The following is an 18,375-nucleotide window of genomic DNA, read 5'->3' as shown; positions in this document are numbered from 1 at the left end:
TGTATAGTTATGTAGCTATGGTAATATGGGCTTTCCTGGATTATGTCACTAATTAATGCATGCAAATGGGGGCGTGGCTTGGTGACATATCCGTACTAGCGTCTATGTTCCTCCCTACATATACTCTCTAAGTGTGATGCGGAAATCCAGACTTGGACCCGTTGCTCAGTGTGCCTAGAGGGATATGGCTGCACCTCACTGACCATACATCAGGAAGGTTCTTCTCTGTGAAAGGCACATGTTGAGCAAAAAGAGGCTGCTTCTTGGGTGGTAACTAGCCATAGAACAAGCTATTATGCTATTGTTAGTTCTCAGGTTGAGCGCTTCTCTCTTTTTGTTTATGCAAATTATGACACTTAGGGAAGTCTCCCTAAGTGTGATGCAACAATCCAGACGTGCACCCATTGCTCAGTGTGCCTAGTGGGATATGGCTGCACCTCACTGACGAGGCCCACAATAGGCTGAAACGTACGTCTGGGGTTTTGCTGTTTCTCTTGTTCAGAGAGGGATTGCCTGATATTTCGGGGCTGGACTGAAGTCTCCCTAAGTGTGATGCGACAATCCAGACGTGGACCCATTGCTCAGTGTGCCTAGTGGGATATGGCTGCACCTCACTGACGAGGCCCACAATAGGCCGAAACGTACGTCTGGGGTTTTGCTGTTTCTCTTGTTCAGAGAGAGATTGCCTGGTATTTTGGGGCTGGACTGTACTATGAAGTCAGAATCAGACTGATATACTTCAGGAAAGTTCTTCTCTGTGAAAGGCGCATGTTGAGCAAAAAGAGGCTGCTTCTTGGGTGGTAGCTAGCCATAGAACAACCTATTATGCTATTGTTAGTTCTCAGGTTGAGCGCTTCTCTCTTTTTGTATATACTGTTGATATGTTGCCTAGGCAATGACGGCTCTACCAGATGACGTCACCACTGTGCGCATGCCAAGATGGGCATGACTTAGGGACGCATTTAGAACGGTCTGCATGCTTTGTTGATTGATTCACACAGGTGGGTCATTAAGTAGTTTTTAGGGTATATAAGGATGTTTTTTGTATGTATATATATATGTACATATATTTATGTGTATATATATATTTATGTGTATATATATATATATATATATATATATATATATATATATTGTAACCTGGGATCTTGCAAACACACAGTCTTCAAAGCTGGAAACACCACAAAAGGTTGTAGCTTTATAAAAGTATAGTCAAGTCTGGCATAAACAGGCAAAATATACATAAACAAAAGAGGCTTGCTCCACTGAGCACTTACTAACAAATACAACTATCTGCACTAAGTTGGCTTTTCACAAAAACAAAAATGAGTTCTTTTCTCTAGGTTGAAGTTTCCTACTGAGGTATATAATCGGGTGCTCTTCACTTTGACTTTCCTGGGAAAGCACTGCTCCGAGCCTTATATCAGAGGCATCCGTCTGTATGAAAAATCAGTGGTGACTAACACAGATGGTTTCCTTGAGATTTCAAAATGCTTGTTCAGCTTCAGAGGACGATTTCACTATTACTGGAGTTTTTGCTTTAGTGAGGTAAGTTAAAGGACCCGCTATGGTAGCAAAGTTAGAAATAAACCTTCTGTAGTAGCCAAGCCCAAGAAATGTTCTGACCTGTTTCTTCATCATAGGTCATGGCCAATTCCTTATGGCTTTAACTTTAGCATGTTTTGGCTTCACTATTCCTCTTCCAATGGAATAGCCAAGATACTTGGCCTCCTCCAAGCCAATGGTACATTTACTAGGGCTTGCTGTCAGACTGGCCTTTCTTATGGAATTAAGGACAGCTTGCACTTTTGGCAAGTGAGACTCCCAATCTTCGCTATGTATGACCACATCATCTAAGTAAGCTGCGGCATAATGAGCATGTGGCTTTAAGATCCGGTCCATCATTCTTTGAAATGTTGCTGGAGCACCATGTAGGCCAAAAGGTAATACCTTGTATTGGAAGAGCCCATCTGGAGTAGAGAAGGCAGTCTTTTCCTTTGCCTGTTCTGTAAGCGGCACTTGCCTCTTCCGGTGAATAGTCAGGGTTTCTGAGATATTGACTAAGGGTTGATTATTCTCCATTGTAGGGAGGTCTGCTGCTTTTACAGCCGCAAGTGTTTCTCTTTCTTTCCACGGCTTAAGTAAATTCACATGGTAAATCTGTACCTCCTTTCGCCTCCCAGGCTGTCTTACTTTGTAATTTACTTCCCCCGCTCTTTCAATGACTTCATATGGTCCATGCCATGTTGCAAAAAATGTGTTCACTACTGTGGGAACCAGGACTAGCACTCTATCTCCTGAGTTAAACACACAAACCCTGGCATTTCTGTTATAGCTGTTCTGCTGGTGCTGTTGGGCATTTTCCATGTGTTCTCTAACTATGGGCTTATATCTGCTATCACACTTATATGAGGGGTTGACTCCTGTTCCCAAGTCTCCTTAGTTATGTCTAGCAACCCTCTGGGGTGTCTTCCATATAAGAGTTCAAAGGGCGAAAACCCAGTAGAAGCTTGAGGGACCTCTCTGATAGAAAACATTAAATAAGGCAAAAGGAAGTCCCAGTTTTTCCCATCTTTATCAATTACTTTTTTGAGCATAGCCTTTGTTTTATTGAAACGTTCTACCAGACCATCAGTTTGCGGGTTATATACTGATGTTCTCAAATACTTTATATAAAGGAGATTACACAACTCCTTTGTAATTCTCAACATAAATGGAGTGCCTTGGTCTGTTAGTATTTCTTTGGGAATTCCAACCCGGCTGAACATTAACATTAACTCCTTAGCAATTGCTTTTGCTGAAGTAGTATGCATGGGTAACATGTGGCATAGTCTACTACTACCAATATGTACTGGTGTCCCCTTGCATACTTTACAAGTGGACCCATACCAATGCGTTCAAATGAGACCTCAATTATGGGTAAGGGCACCAAGGGGGTATGGTATGCTGCTGTAAGAGGGCAGTTAATTGGCATTCAGGACAAGAAGAACAATAATTTGTGATAGATGCCATTACACCTGGCCAATAAAACTCCCTAAGAATGCTCTCTCTTGTTTTTTCAATCCCCAAGTTTCCCCCAAGTATGTGGCTATGTGCCAGGTGTAATACAGTGTGTTGATATGCCTGGGGTACTAATAGCGGTTTGTCAGACTCTTTTTTCCCCAACTCTGTACAAAAAATCATTTTCCACTTCAAAGTATGGATAGGTAAGGGCTTTATCAGAATTAACGGGGGCACCATTTCTTATGAAGATATGGTTTCTAGCCATAGCTAGAGTTGGATCCTCCCGTTGTGCTGTCCTAAAGTTACTTTGGCTATCCTCTAGGTAAGTTATTTCTACATCAGTTTCAGATATATTAGATTTACCTGTATTATCCTGTTTAGTGTTATCTCCAACTAGGGTTTTCCATAGGGGTTGACGTTTTCCCTCTAGCAGCAGTTATGTTGTCTAAGTCATCCCGCAATAAATCAGAAAAGGGAAAATCACAAACAGCGCCCTCTACTGAATCTGGTGAACTTTTCTCAGCAGCATCCCATAGATTCAAAAAATGGGGGAAATCTCAGCCTATTATTATTTTATGGATTAATTTGTCTACTAAACCAACTCTATGATGTATATCTCCATTTTGTGTCTCAATAGGTGCTTCAGCAGTTGGATACTTGTGTATGTCCCAATGGACACAGGTAATATCTAAGTTCTAGTGATCATCAATAGGAGTATTTCTCAACAGACCCTTGTCTATGAGCGTAACCATGCTACCAGAGTCCAGCATAGCTTTAATTTTATTTCCTTTCACCCTTACAGTGCACCAAGGGTGGCTATTTAAGCAATCAGTTTTGGTAACTGCATATACCGAACTAGAGTACAATGAATAATTGTCCCTCAATTACAACATCCAGGTGAATAGCTAGCTGGGTGACAAATTCCTGGACTGGACTTTCTCACATGATATGCTGCCTGCAAACCGCGGGGTGGAGCACTGGCCCGCCCTACTCTCCAAATGCTCCACACAGGGACCCAGAAATAAGTCACATATTTTCTTTATGTGGTAAACAAACACAACTAGTCTCCCTGGGGTTGTCAGACCATAGCCTTTTCATATTATGCCCCAGGTATTTTATGGACACAGACCTGGTCGTGATAGGCTCCTTATAAAAGATCTGGAAACACCACATGTCTCATATTCCAGAAAACATTATATTATTGATATTATTATTGTTTTATTAGTATTAGTATTATTATTTTTATTACTATTCAAATAATTGTTTTAAGATACAAATACATAAGAGACTGCAGAAATCTAGTACAGGAGGTGGAGGGCACAGTTCCAAAGAGCTTACCATCTACAGTTTGAGGGTGCAGAGACATAAGGGTTGGGGTATGTTAGACCTTGGATTATTGTTGCAGCAGCGAGTCAAGGCAGTTCAAGGTTTATTTTGGTTAGGATGAAAAACAGAGGAGAGATTATAAGCCTCTCTGAATCGGTGGGTATTCAAAGAGCGCCTGGAGGTAGACTGTTCCAGAAGACAGGAACAGCACATGAGAAGTCTTGGAGACAAAAAATAGGAGTGGAGAGATCTAGGTCAGAGGTTGACAATATTGATTATAAATATCTTACTATTTTTGTGTACAATTTATCACACAAAGGGAAAAAAGTATACAAATTATATATCTTTTCAATGTTTAAAAAAAATATTTAACTAACATTTTGCATTTAATTCTCAGGCAAATCTTTGCTTTCAGTATTTTTTTCAAATATTTGTTCCTAAAGATTTGGACGAACCAAATTTCACCATTTGGTTTTGCTAATTGCCAATTTAAAGGGATATCGAATCCAATTTTATCTTTCATGATTCAGATAGAGCATGCAATTTTAAGTGACTTTCTACTTTACTCCTATTATCAAATTGTCTTTGTTCTCTTGGTATCTTTATTTAAAAAAGCAGGAATGTAAGGCTTACGAGCCAGCCCATCTTTGTTCAGCACCTAGGTTGCGCTTGCTGATTGGTGGCTGCATTTAGCAACAAATCAGCAAGCGCTACTCAGGTGCTGAACCAAAGATAGGCTGAGAATGAAGAAAAGTTGATGATAGGAGTAAATTAGAAAGTTATTTGAAATTGCTTGCTCTATCTGAATCATGAAATTAAAAAAAATTGTTTCAATATCCCTTTAATTTTGCACATGAGACCCCAATATCCATCACCCCCACAATCCTAACATATAGAGCCTTGTACATTGAGGTCAAGGTTTTAAATTTTATTATTGAGGCTATAGGGAGCAAAAGGGAGCAGCAGATGAGGAGTGATGTGAGAAGTCTTCAGTCTGGCAGAGGGATTCAGGAAGGATTGCAAAGTGGACAGACAATAGTTTGAGAGATCTGAGGGAATAGAGCTTCACTATTCAAGACATGATATGATGGGATAGTGTTTTTGGAATCTTGGTAGTGTCTTGTTTATGGAAGTTCTGAGTTTTAGCAGGAACTAAAGAAATATTGGAAATGGAGAACAAATGATCAGAAATAAATATAACCCTAATTTAACAGGCATGATAGGTAGGTGTTATAAGATAAGGAGGATTTGGGGTGAATACAAAGGAATAGGCTAATTTGTTTTGCTCTCCCTGGAAACTCAGCTTATTTGATCAGGTTGTAGTTTCAATTACCAGTGATTTCATATATAAATGTATACATAACTAAAGGAACCATTCCCCATGCATTTTATACACTGCAGCTGTTATAACAAGTCATTGTAAACACATTAAGGGGAAACACACAGCTTCTTTAAGTTTTAGCTAAAAAAGACATTTAGAATGTGATGCTAGAAAGACAGACAGTGAGATGAGAGAGCAAGGATGAGGAGGTCTCTGGTGCAAAATAATAGATTTGGGTGTCATCGATATACAGATGATACTGAAAACCATGGGACTTTAGTATAGAGCCAAGAGTTGATGTGAATATTGAAAAGAGAAGGGGACCAAGAACATAGCATTGTGACACCCCAACAGAGAGAAATAAAGTGGGTGCGGATATACCAGAGAAGGATACACTAAAGCTGCATTTAGAGATATGGGAAAGAAAACCAAGTGAGGACTATGCCACAAATGCAGTAGGATTGAAAGGTTTAGAGAAGAAAAGGTGGATAACAGTATCAAAGACTGTAGTTAGGTCAAGATGGATCAGCAGAGAGTAACAGCCTTGGCTATAAGTATTAGTCATTTGCCACATAATAATTGCTGTCTCTGTGGATTGTTATGTACAGAATCCAGATAGCAGAGGGTCAAGAAGCAAGTTTCTAGAAATTTTGAGACAAGACAGAGTAGAGACCTACAGTGATAGTTTGAGTGTGTGTGTGTGTGTGTGGGGGGGGGGGGGACCAAGAGAAGATTTCTTTAGTATAGTAGTAAAGGAGACATTGAATATCTGTGTGAGGACTTGTCAGAAAGTAGATGAAAGGGAGAAGATTCATTGTGAAGGTGTAGGATCAAGGAGACATGCTCAGATGGAAGGATAATAAGCTGCCAGGAGCAGAGTTTCTAATTAGGCATTTCTTGGTTATTTGTTATCTATTGTGAAGGGTAGAAATTGTTAGAGCTTTGGGATATTATTTTATGTTGATTTGTGTTGTAGTTTTGTTAAAGTGGTTTATAAGGTATTGTGCTGATAGGGAGGAGACAATAGTAGGTGGGGTGGGCACAAGTCATTTAGATTTTCAAGATTAAAGGAACAGTAAAGTCACAACTAAAATTGTAAGATTTAGAAAAAGCATTCAGTCTTAAACAACTTTCCAATTCACTTTTGTTATAAAATGTGCTTCATTTTCTTGGTATCCTTCATTAAAGAGATGACTAGGTAGGTTTATAGGAGCTCAGGAGAATGCACATGTATTAAGAACTCTATGGCAGTGGTGCTTGCAACAATGTATAACATTGCTACAAATATTGATGCAAACATAGCTGCCATAGATTTCTAAAGACTCCTGCACACTCCTGAGCTGCTATAAACCTCCTTAGGTTTACTCTTCAACACCTGATACCTTTTTTAAAATAAGTTAATTAGAAAGTGACTTAAAATTGCATAGCTATATGAATGTTGTAAGTTTCATTTTTACTGTTTTAATTCAAACACAATAATAAATATAATAACAATTAGGTTTTCTTTTATTAGGAAGAAATGTTTGTCTGCTATACGGCACATTTAAATTTATACCCAATGTCTTAAACCACAAACAGAAATAAAAGCCACTCGGTGTAATAAGAAAGAAGGAACAATATAAAGATAAACAATAATATAGAAAGCAATATAAATCAGTAGGTATCTGTACAACCAATTTAAACACTGATTGAATCAGATAAAACCACAAGACAAAAAAAACCAAAAGACAATAAGTACAAATGCAAAACTATAAAACACTGAATAAAGAATCTGTTCAGTTCATGAAATCTTTATGATGCAAGTTTCAGAAGCTTTAGCAAAATAGTTTTTCACAAAGACAAAAAGTTTTAACTTAATTGTAACCCGCTCTGTATAAAAGGTGTCCCATAAAAGATACGTATCAATTTAAAATACTCAATTATTCTGTGAGTTGCCTTTCAAAGTCTGTGTGTAGATTAATAATCCCCTATTTGTTACCAACGACTTCTTATGATTCATTAGTTGATAATGGAGCCTTTAATTTATTTATATTCAAAAGCTTGTTTTTTATAGGAAGGTCATATTTTCATAAGCATGGATATATATATTTAAGATTTTTGTTTATTGGGAAAATAATTTCAGGACATATGCAAAAATGTTCCAACGTGTGAATATATATATATATATATATATATATATATATTTACACGTTGGAACATTTTTGCATATGTCCTGAAATTATTTATATATATATATATATATATATATATATATATATATATATATATATATATATATATATTTACACGTTGGAACATTTTTGCATATGTCCTGAAATTATTTTCCCAATAAACAAAAATCTTAAATCAATATTTCTTCCCAGTTCCTTTTTTTTTGGAAACTGATTAACAGTAATATTCAAGTAATACAGGGAGTGCAGATTTATTAGGCAAATGAGTATTTTGACCACATCATCCTCTTTATGCATGTTGTCTTACTCCAAGCTGTATAGGCTCGAAAGCCTACTACCAATTAAGCATATTAGGTGATGTGCATCTCTGTAATGAGAAGGGGTGTGGTCTAATGACAGCAACACCCTATATCAGGTGTGCATAATTATTAGGCAACTTCCTTTCCTTTGGCAAAATGGGTCAAAAGAAAGACTCAGAAAAGTCAAAAATAGTGAGATATCTTGCAGAGGGATGCAGCACTCTTAAGATTGCAAAGCTTCTGAAGCGTGATCATCGAACAATCAAGCGTTTCATTCAAAATAGTCAACAGGGTCGCAAGAAGCGTGTGGAAAAACCAAGGCGCAAAATAACTGCCCATGAACTGAGAAAAGTCAAGCGTGCAGCTGCCAAGATGCCACTTGCCACCAGTTTGGCCATATTTCAGAGCTGCAACATCACTGGAGTGCCCAAAAGCACAAGGTGTGCAATACTCAGAGACATGGCCAAGGTAAGAAAGGCTGAAAGACGACCACCACTGAACAAGACACACAAGCTGAAACGTCAAGACTGGGCCAAGAAATATCTCAAGACTGATTTTTCTAAGGTTTTATGGACTGATGAAATGAGAGTGAGTCTTGATGGGCCAGATGGATGGGCCCGTGGCTGGATTGGTAAAGGGCAGAGAGCTCCAGTCCGACTCAGGCGCCAGCAAGGTGGAGGTGGAGTACTGGTTTGGGCTGGTATCATCAAAGATGAGCTTGTGGGGCCTTTTCGGGTTGAGGATGGAGTCAAGCTCAACTCCCAGTCCTACTGCAAGTTTCTGGAAGACACCTTCTTCAAGCAGTGGTACAGGAAGAAGTCTGCATCCTTCAAGAAAAACATGATTTTCATGCAGGACAATGCTCCATCACACGCGTCCAAGTACTCCACAGCGTGGCTGGCAAGAAAGGGTATAAAAGAAGAAAATCTAATGACATGGCCTCCTTGTTCACCTGATCTGAACCCCATTGAGAACCTGTGGTCCATCATCAAATGTGAGATTTACAAGGAGGGAAAACAGTACACCTCTCTGAACAGTGTCTGGGAGGCTGTGGTTGCTGCTGCTGCACGCAATGTTGATGGTGAACAGATCAAAACACTGACAGAATCCATGGATGGCAGGCTTTTGAGTGTCCTTGCAAAGAAAGGTGGCTATATTGGTCACTGATTTGTTTTTGTTTTGTTTTTGAATGTCAGAAATGTATATTTGTGAATGTTGAGATGTTATATTGGTTTCACTGGTAAAAATAAATAATTGAAATGGGTATATATTTGTTTTTTGTTAAGTTGCCTAATAATTATGCACAGTAATAGTCACCTGCACACACAGATATCCCCCTAAAATAGCTATAACTAAAAACAAACTAAAAACTACTTCCAAAACTATTCAGCTTTGATATTAATGAGTTTTTTGGGTTCATTGAGAACATGGTTGTTGTTCAATAATAAAATTAATCCTCAAAAATACAACTTGCCTAATAATTCTGCACTCCCTGTATATATTTTTGTAACCAGGTAAACAAACAAAAAAGAAGAAAGGCTATACGGCACTAAACCAGGTTCAAATTCAGTTGCTTTCCATTGTTTAACAAAGGAGAAAAGTGGGGAGAGAACCAGAGGCATATAAAGAGCACTCACTTAAAGTGATATATCGGAAGGAGACTACAACTTAGCTTTTATTACTACACATAAAGCAAAAGAAAATTATGTTAAACATCTAAGAATCCAAAATAGATAGAATCTAAACAGCACCAAGGTCAAAAGACACAAAATACTAATAAACAATAATAGAGGTGACAGAGATGCAGTCATGGAGCAATCAGCAACAGTTGTCCCATTGTGTGAGTTACACCTAAAACTATTCAGTAAATAAAGAGGACACAGTCCCCAAATGATTAACTATATTATAGTAGTGCTCACACAATTATTAAAACTGGTTGGGTCCGTGTATCCGTATACCGCAAAAATATACTCTGACAACAAAAAAACTCAAATGACAATTCAAATAAACATGCGGTAAAGATTCATAAGATACGCCTGATGCACATTTCGCCGTTACGTTTTCTCAAAGGCGAACCTGATTGTAGTCCCATTCCGAGTTTAAATAATGAAAATCAACCAATGAAAGGGATGTTCATAACACACCCTAAAGTTAACCTATCAGTTTACAGGCAGGCTCTGATTAGACTATCAATCATCCCATGACATTCTATACTTGTGTATACTTATGAAATCTGTAAAGTATCAAAATTCCGTTATCTATATAGCATCCTTATATAGCTACTGACTGACAGCATATGCCTCAGTTTGGGGGCGATGCTTTGTTTCCCAAAGCAGTGCAGTGTTTACAATTACAATTTTACTTTAACCAATCATGTATACTCAGTAATGTTTAGACTATGTATCACAGGTGATTGACACTTATTTACACCAATGTTCGATGTCATGGGCTTCCCTAAGACAATCCTGTCATAGGGGGATTATCCCTGCAGTGTATTATGAATGATTAACTATGGTTATTATATGTAGCAAATAGTAGTTGCAATGTATTATATGCAACTGGGTATCAATGTGTTGAATCACATTGTGTATTGTGTATCAAACAAAAATATACCATGAAATTTCACCTCCATAGTTATTATTAATACATACACTGCGCTCAATATTGAAAAGGTTAATGTCACTGGGACAAAATATCTCTGTTATTAAACAGACTGTTATCTTCAAGTGAAATATCCACATTGGATTCACATAACATCATGTATGTATAGTTTGATCACGGTAGTCAAAACTCATCAGTTTAGCTCATATTACATCCCATTCTAAAATATGACTTAATAATCTATGTTTAAAGATACTGAATTAAATATTTCACATGTTCCATAACTGTCAGATTGTACCAAAGATGTTGGCATGTATGCATTGTCGATGAGTACTGTCAAAATAGCGTACCATTATAGATATTTGATATATCTGTTAGGATATAAGGATGTGTCAAATGCTATATAGATAACAGAATTATGATACTTTACTGATTTCATAAGTGTACATGAGTATAAAATGTCATGTTATGATTGATAGTCTAATCAGAGTCTGCCTTTAAATTGATAGGTTAACTTTATGGAAAATCTCTTTCATTGGTTGATTTTAATTATTTAAATCATAGAGAGTGGCGCACGTAAATCATACAGGCTTAAGGGTATGAATTAAACAGAATACCTATGTACGTTTACACAATTATCTATTGACACAGTTTTATATACGTTTCTTCCAATGAGCATATATAAAAGTATAAAATATAAGAGCAAAAAATTAGAAATTTCTAAATGTGTAAAATGAGTTGAATAAGTATATATATATATAATAAAAGCATACACTTAAAATATTTTCAAGAAACATAGGTTAAGTCGTTTGTTAATATATGTGCATAAGTTGTGGCCACAACTATTAAAAAAAGATTGTAAGTCGGATATTCCTGTGGTTATAGATGGTTGTTGTTACAACGTATTTATATCCAATTTAAATGGTATTGATTTTCCTTAGTGCGATACTGTTGCACTTTAACGTGTAATGCCTTAAGTAACAGTACCTTATATCCCTGATAGTATCACCCAAGGTTCTCTCAGTGTCGGGGTGGCTCTGTGTTATCGTAGCCAGCATTTTCCAACTGTTACTTTGTATGGTCATGTGACCCAAAGGTAGCCAATCTCTGAGCAGATCCTCTATTTGAAAAGGTGCTAAAATAACAATCCTTCGCTCGGATTTGCAGAGTAGTTTTTTTTTTTTTTGTTTTTTTTTTAAATTTTCAAAAGAGCTTTATTTTGATACTTTAAACATACACATCATAAGTTGAATGTATACATACATCAAAGCTGTTACAGTAAAATGCTTTGTCACAATAAACCTTTGAAAAAAAAAAAGAAAAACTGTAAAAAGGTGTGAGACACGCTTATGAACATTCATTTCATCATTGGAAGGAACCATTTAAGTGCGGTGTATGTTTTCATTGTTCCCCAACCTCTGGTTATGTAGACCACTCTTGGGTCGTAGCATATTTGTGAGTAATAGATAGAGACATGGGGAGAGATTGAAATAAAGTGAAATCAACAGTTATAGTATGGGAAACATAGAACATATATGCTTTAACTCTAAATCATGCTTGTAAATTTTAAAATTGGGCCACATATATGTAAGGGGTAAAGCTTATTATGGCTTAAAAATAGATTATGGGGGAATAAATGTGTGAATATTATGTATGATCTGAGGTCAGGGGGCTAAAATGATATATCACGTTCAGGGGTTAGGTCTTAATTAAGCCGCTTTATTCTTTGTGTTATAGTAAAATTTCTTTTCCGCTGGCAATACTATATTTAGATGAGTGAATATGAAATTAGGAAGCATTAGTTATACGCTACGAAAGGAGCGTGGGGGTATACTCCAGGTTAGATCTACTTTAAATGCCTTCTGAAGTATATCTAAACAACCTTTTATGAAAGGTGGGGAGATACGCATATAGGGCGTCTTAAAGGCCAGATTTGAGAGGAGTTTGGGTGATATATTAGTGGGTTAGATCTGTCAGAAAGGGATTAGCACAGGTTGCCATTTTATTTTTAAGGTTAGTATGTCTTTTGGTGATCATAACGAAAGGGTTTTGTGAGACCTATGCCATAGTGCCTGGTTCTGTCTATTACTGTGCTGCTGAAGTAGTTATACACAACGTGGCTCGGACAACCAAACAGAAATTCCTTATTAAATATTTACACAGAGCGGCGCTTACATGTTGCATAAGTGTATGAGTGTGATCATCCCCCAACACATTACCCTCGCAATTTGACAACGCTAAAACTGTGAACAACAAACAGTCAACAGGACTTTTAAACTAAACTTGTACATAGTGCTACTACCTTATATAATTTAACAATCTGACATTTCTATGCAGCATGGCTCTCAGCCAGTATCTAAACTCCAAAAAGCCCATACCAGCATCGCCACATAAGTGAGAAAATTATTTTCCCCAGTTGTAATCAGTTTATCTATTGGAGCCAAATGTCCCTCCAAACTGAGCAGTGTCTCTGGTGCCTTGCTGCAGAGTGTTTCGGAAGGGCGAGCTGATCTATAGTCGTGACCTGTTAAGGGTGATAGCAAGTCTCTCACTGTTGGTTTAGTGCTGTACAGCGGCCCGGTCTTGGATGCTGACTCTGACTTTTCTGCTCTGGGAGACCCTGGCCCGGTGGCTATTTGATGAAGAGACCGCGTTGCCGCAAGCTTCTTTGCAGCTGTCTGTGGGGCAGGGCCGGTGATCTGACTTAGCGGTTCTGTAACCACCAGGGGCAGTTCCGTTCCGTTTAACTCCTTATCTCGCTGTGCTCCAAAATTATTGCTTAGAGCGTAGATCTGCTGTTGCATGAGCTGTACTTTACCCCTGTGCGTTCCGGTGAGTAAGCCCGCCTTCTGTGCATGCTCCGGTCCGTGCAGCTCTTGTGTTGTAGGGGAAGAATTGGCCACTATGAAACCTGTGCGGGTTTTCCCCGGTGTATGTTCATTAATGGGTGCCTCACTCTCCTGTGCTCCCTTACAGTCGTAAGGAGCCCTTTCTATCAGTTTCTGCAAGCGTGTGAGGAAGTTCGCCATTAGTGCTTCATAGTTACTCTGGAAGCGCTCCTCCGCCATGTTTAACCTCCTCCGCTTGATGTGAGTATTTTACAAGCAAATAGAAGCGCTTTCCCCATTGCTGTAGGTGCGCAGGGTCTGCCCCCTGATCCGTTAAGGCTGTGTGCTAATGAAGAATTGGTAAGTCGGGTTAACCGACAGCCCCAATAACCCGTTTCTTCCCGGGGGGGTGGGTGGGTACCTAATAGTGGGCCGCCGCCCTAGGCCATATACTTCCAAACTGAGTCCCCAGAGTCATAAAAACGGCAAGAAAGGTGATTGTAAGACCGCGACTGCTAGAATCACGGTATCTTAGTGTTATTTATTTGTAATCCTGCCGTTTAGACACTTTAATCAGCGGCTTAGTGTCGATTCTGCTGGAGCCTTCAGGAATTGCGTCCGTTCCAGGACACTGCATGGACACGCCCCCTTGCAGAGTAGTTTTAATATAAAACGTTCTTCATCACAAGATATTACCAAACTGTTGCAGACCAGCTTCCAATCCGCTGTCTGAGTCAGTTTTTGTATCCGTCACTTCACTACCCAGTATTCACTCAGGATTTACCGGGTAGTCAGGATGGGTGAAAGACGTATGTTATCCTTCTTGCAGAACAGCTTCAAATCCGCTGTCAGTATTTCACATCCGTCACTAAGTGACTGTTACTTAAAGTGAAAGTAAAGTTAGGTGGTCAGCTATGCACAGTTACATGGTTTAGTTAAAATTAATAGGAGTTTAATTCATAGTTTTTCGGTAATCTTACTCTAAATAACATTTTCGCCGCAAATAAACTGATATTTTTCCGATTTTAAAATCATCCCGTTTTTCTATACCTATTTCACTTCCTTGTCACGTTTAGATTTTATCAAATTGACTTTTTGGCCGATCGGCAGCCGTGAGGCTACGTCATCATAACATCTAATCTATTGCGCATGTGCCCAATCTGTTATACCCAGAATTCTGTCAGACGCGCATCCCCAATTCACGCATGCGCACAGGATTTTCGATGTTGCTGCCAAGAAATTCATCTGTTTACACTGCTGCTCTGCAGCAACATTGAAGAAAATATTAGTAGCGATCTCCGTTACAAGTATGTATGAAACGGTATTTCTAACTCAATCTTTCATAACGATTCGCGCATGCGCAATTCAGTTTGAATTCATACCCTTAAGCCTCTATGATACGGGCGCCACTCTCTATGATTTGAATTTGTTATAACCTGTATTTGGAGTGTGTGTGAGAGAATCGTGCTCTTTTTAGAGTGTACTGAGAGGTTATTCCAGGTTAGTGAGATCTAGAGATTTTGTTTGTTCGATTTTCATTATTGAAACTCGGAATGGGACTACAGTCAAGTTCGCCTTTGAGAAAGCGTGACGGCGAAATGCGCATCAGGCATATCTTATGAATCTTTACAGCATGTTTATTTGAATTGTCATTTGAGTTTTTTACTTACAGACCTAACCAGTTTTAATAATTGTGTGAACACTACTATGGAATTTAGTTAATTGTTTGGGGGACTGTGTCCACTTTAGTTACTGAATAGTTTTTGGTGAAACTCGCACAATGGGACAACCATTGCTGATTGCTCCATGACTGCATCTCTGTCACCTCTATTATTGTTTATTAGTAATTTGTGTCTTTTGACCTTGGTGCTGTTTAGATTCTATCCATTTTGGATTCTTAGATTTTTAACATAATTTTCTTTTGTTTTATGTGTATTAATGAAAGCTAAGCATTAGAGGCTGATTTACCAAGCTGTCAATCGGCCCGAACACTTCAAATTCCGCACGAGCCTTGAGGCTCGCCGGAATCAGGAATTAAGAAACAGCAGTCTTAAGACCGCTGCTCCTTAACTAGTCCGCCAGCACTGAGGCTGGGAACATCAATCCGCCTGATTGTGTACGATCGGGTTGATTGACACCCCCTGCTAAAGATGAAATAGTGAGATACATTATTTAATAATGCACCTTGTTTATAAGATTAAATAGTAGTACATTTACAAAAAAAAATATTTCCATGTTGTTTATTTAATCATTTTAACTATTATGGGCAATGTTGAGAATTGTTTATGTTTTTATTTATCATGCCACCCCCCCCCCCCTTAAAATCAAATAATTGTCTCTAACAATACAAAATCATGTGTATGAATTGGCATACCTACTAGCATTTTTTTCCCGGTCTTTCCAGGACAGGGAGGTGAGAAACGTGAGACTAGTCACCTGCCAGTACTAGGTGGGTGGAGCCACAGCAGGAGGGGTGAGGAGCAGGTGTACTGTGAGCATGGTTGGATGGAACTAGGTTGTGCTGTTCCTGGACTGATAGTTTCTGCTAACTGGGACCTGGCTCTGGAAACTGTGGGAGGGACAGTAGACAAACTTCCAGGATCTTGGATGTTTAGTTAAACCAGTGCACAAAAAATTGCAATAATAACCCCCTGAATATCAATGAAATCTAATGTCATTCAATAAAAATCAAGTTGTGCGGATTAGTTATTATGGACATGAATACATATTCACTTTTTTGTTTCAAAATAGACTTAAACAACTTTTACTTTATCTTCTTTGTTCCCAATGTGAAATCTTTTGACACTCTACAAATAACTGATCATAATAATAAATCCTTAGTGTCAGGGCTGTCTTTTTGAACGACAACCACCATACTCTATGTGGTGGCCTCTTATAGAGCTACAGTAAAGAGGTTCTCGTCAACATACATTTCATTATGCCTCGTGAGTGAGGCATCATAAATATGGTTCACAGGAGACAACCATTTGCAAATGATCTCTGGGACACTGTGTTTCAATGACCTTATGTCTGCTACTGCCAAATATCAGGGGTGCCTCCATGTATTTAGAGAAATGCAAATATTATGGGGCCGATTTAACATGCCCCGAATGGTGCCTAATGCACCTGTTTCCGAGCGAGCCTTTAGGCTTGTCGGAAACATGAGTTAAGAAGTAGCGTTTTTAACTTGTCCACTGCCTCTGAGACTGTGGACATCAATCCGCCTGATCAAATGCGATCGGGTTAATTGATACCCCCTGCTAGCGACCAATTGGCTGCAAATCTGCAGGGGGCGGTATTGCACAATCAGATCACCAGAACTGCTTGTGCAATGTTCAATACCGACAGCGTATGCTGTCGGCATTTAGCGATGCAGGGCGGAAATGATTCGCTATAGCGAATTATGTCTGCCTGAGGTATGATAAATCTACCCCTATGTTTCTACTCTCTCTTTCTTCATTGGCTAACAAGTTTGTAGAAAATAGGGAAGGTAATTTTACTTGGCAACTATTTATATATAATATTAAATACTTTAATGTATAAAATGCTTCTAGAAACTCTGTAATTCATTACAATGTGTTTGGGCTGATAATCCTTTCATTGCACAAGAGATGCTTTCCTGAGCCTAATTAAATCATTAATTCCATCCTTGTAGTATTTGGCCTCATTAGCTACACTATTTTAGTAGAAAATATTATAAACTGCAAACAAATGCACCCCTCTGTTTTTCAGTATTAAATTCCTATTTTTAGTTATTTAAAACCACTAGGAAGGCCGTATAGCCGATAGGAAGCTGTGCCGTCTGTCCCATAGGAGGTTGTAGCTCAGCGCTCCCAGGCTCTGCTAGGGAATCAAATTAAAGGTGCACATTTGTATTTAGCATTGCATGCCGTGGTCATCCAATAGAAAACAGTGTGTTACGTTAAGTTCTCCTGGAAAGAAGCTGTTTTTTTTTTTTTATATACATGTTCTATGTTATGAAAGTTCAATTTACTTCTATGAAAGTTAATTTTGACATTAGATACAAACTAGAAGCTGTATCAAACTGCTGGTTCATATCCTTTATTTTGTTATATGCGTTTCTTTTACCTTTTATTTTCATTGATTTCCTTGTGCCCCAGGAAAAAATGCCCCCTGCTAACTAATTACAACTCTGTTCTTAAAAGTATGAATGTGCACAGGGGTTCAAACATACATGCAGTACAAGAAAAACTGGAGGGATATCCCACCTCTCCCCACGTAGTATATCCGCTGCCAGTTAGTCTTTAGAATTAACGATAAACCACCAAGAGCATAAATAAAAGGAAGTGTCTACATGGAACTGGGAAGATTTTAGAGATACATACTAGTTTATTAATAGAAAGTCAGTCAAACTGTACAAATACACCCAGCATTTATGGGTTGACAAAGACAGCCCCAAAAATAAAATGTGCCCAAACAGAATATGCTGTTAAAGGGACAGTAAAGTCCAAATTAAACCTTAATGATTCTGATAGGGCATGTAATTTTAAAAAACTTTCCAATTTACTTTTATTATCAAAATTGCTTTGTTCTCTTGGTATTCTTAATTGAAAGCTAAACCTAGGTAGGCTCATATGCTAATGTCTAAGTCCTTGAAAGCAGCCTCTTATCTGAATGCATTTGACAGTTTTCACAGCTAGAGGGCATTAGTTCATGTGTGCCATATAGATAACATTGGACTGCATTAGGTCCGGAGAATCACTTTACCTGTCTTATTTGTTAAGACATATAATTTTTTTTACAATTGGAAAGCTCCTTTATGTTTTTTCTTAAAGTTCTGAGTAGCATTCATCTCTAGAGATGTG

The sequence above is a fragment of the Bombina bombina genome, chromosome 12 (assembly GCF_027579735.1).
Source record: "Bombina bombina isolate aBomBom1 chromosome 12, aBomBom1.pri, whole genome shotgun sequence".
Lineage (NCBI taxonomy): Eukaryota > Metazoa > Chordata > Amphibia > Anura > Bombinatoridae > Bombina > Bombina bombina.
The sequence above is the reverse complement of the archived record's forward strand: the minus strand, read 5'-3'. Positions refer to the sequence as shown.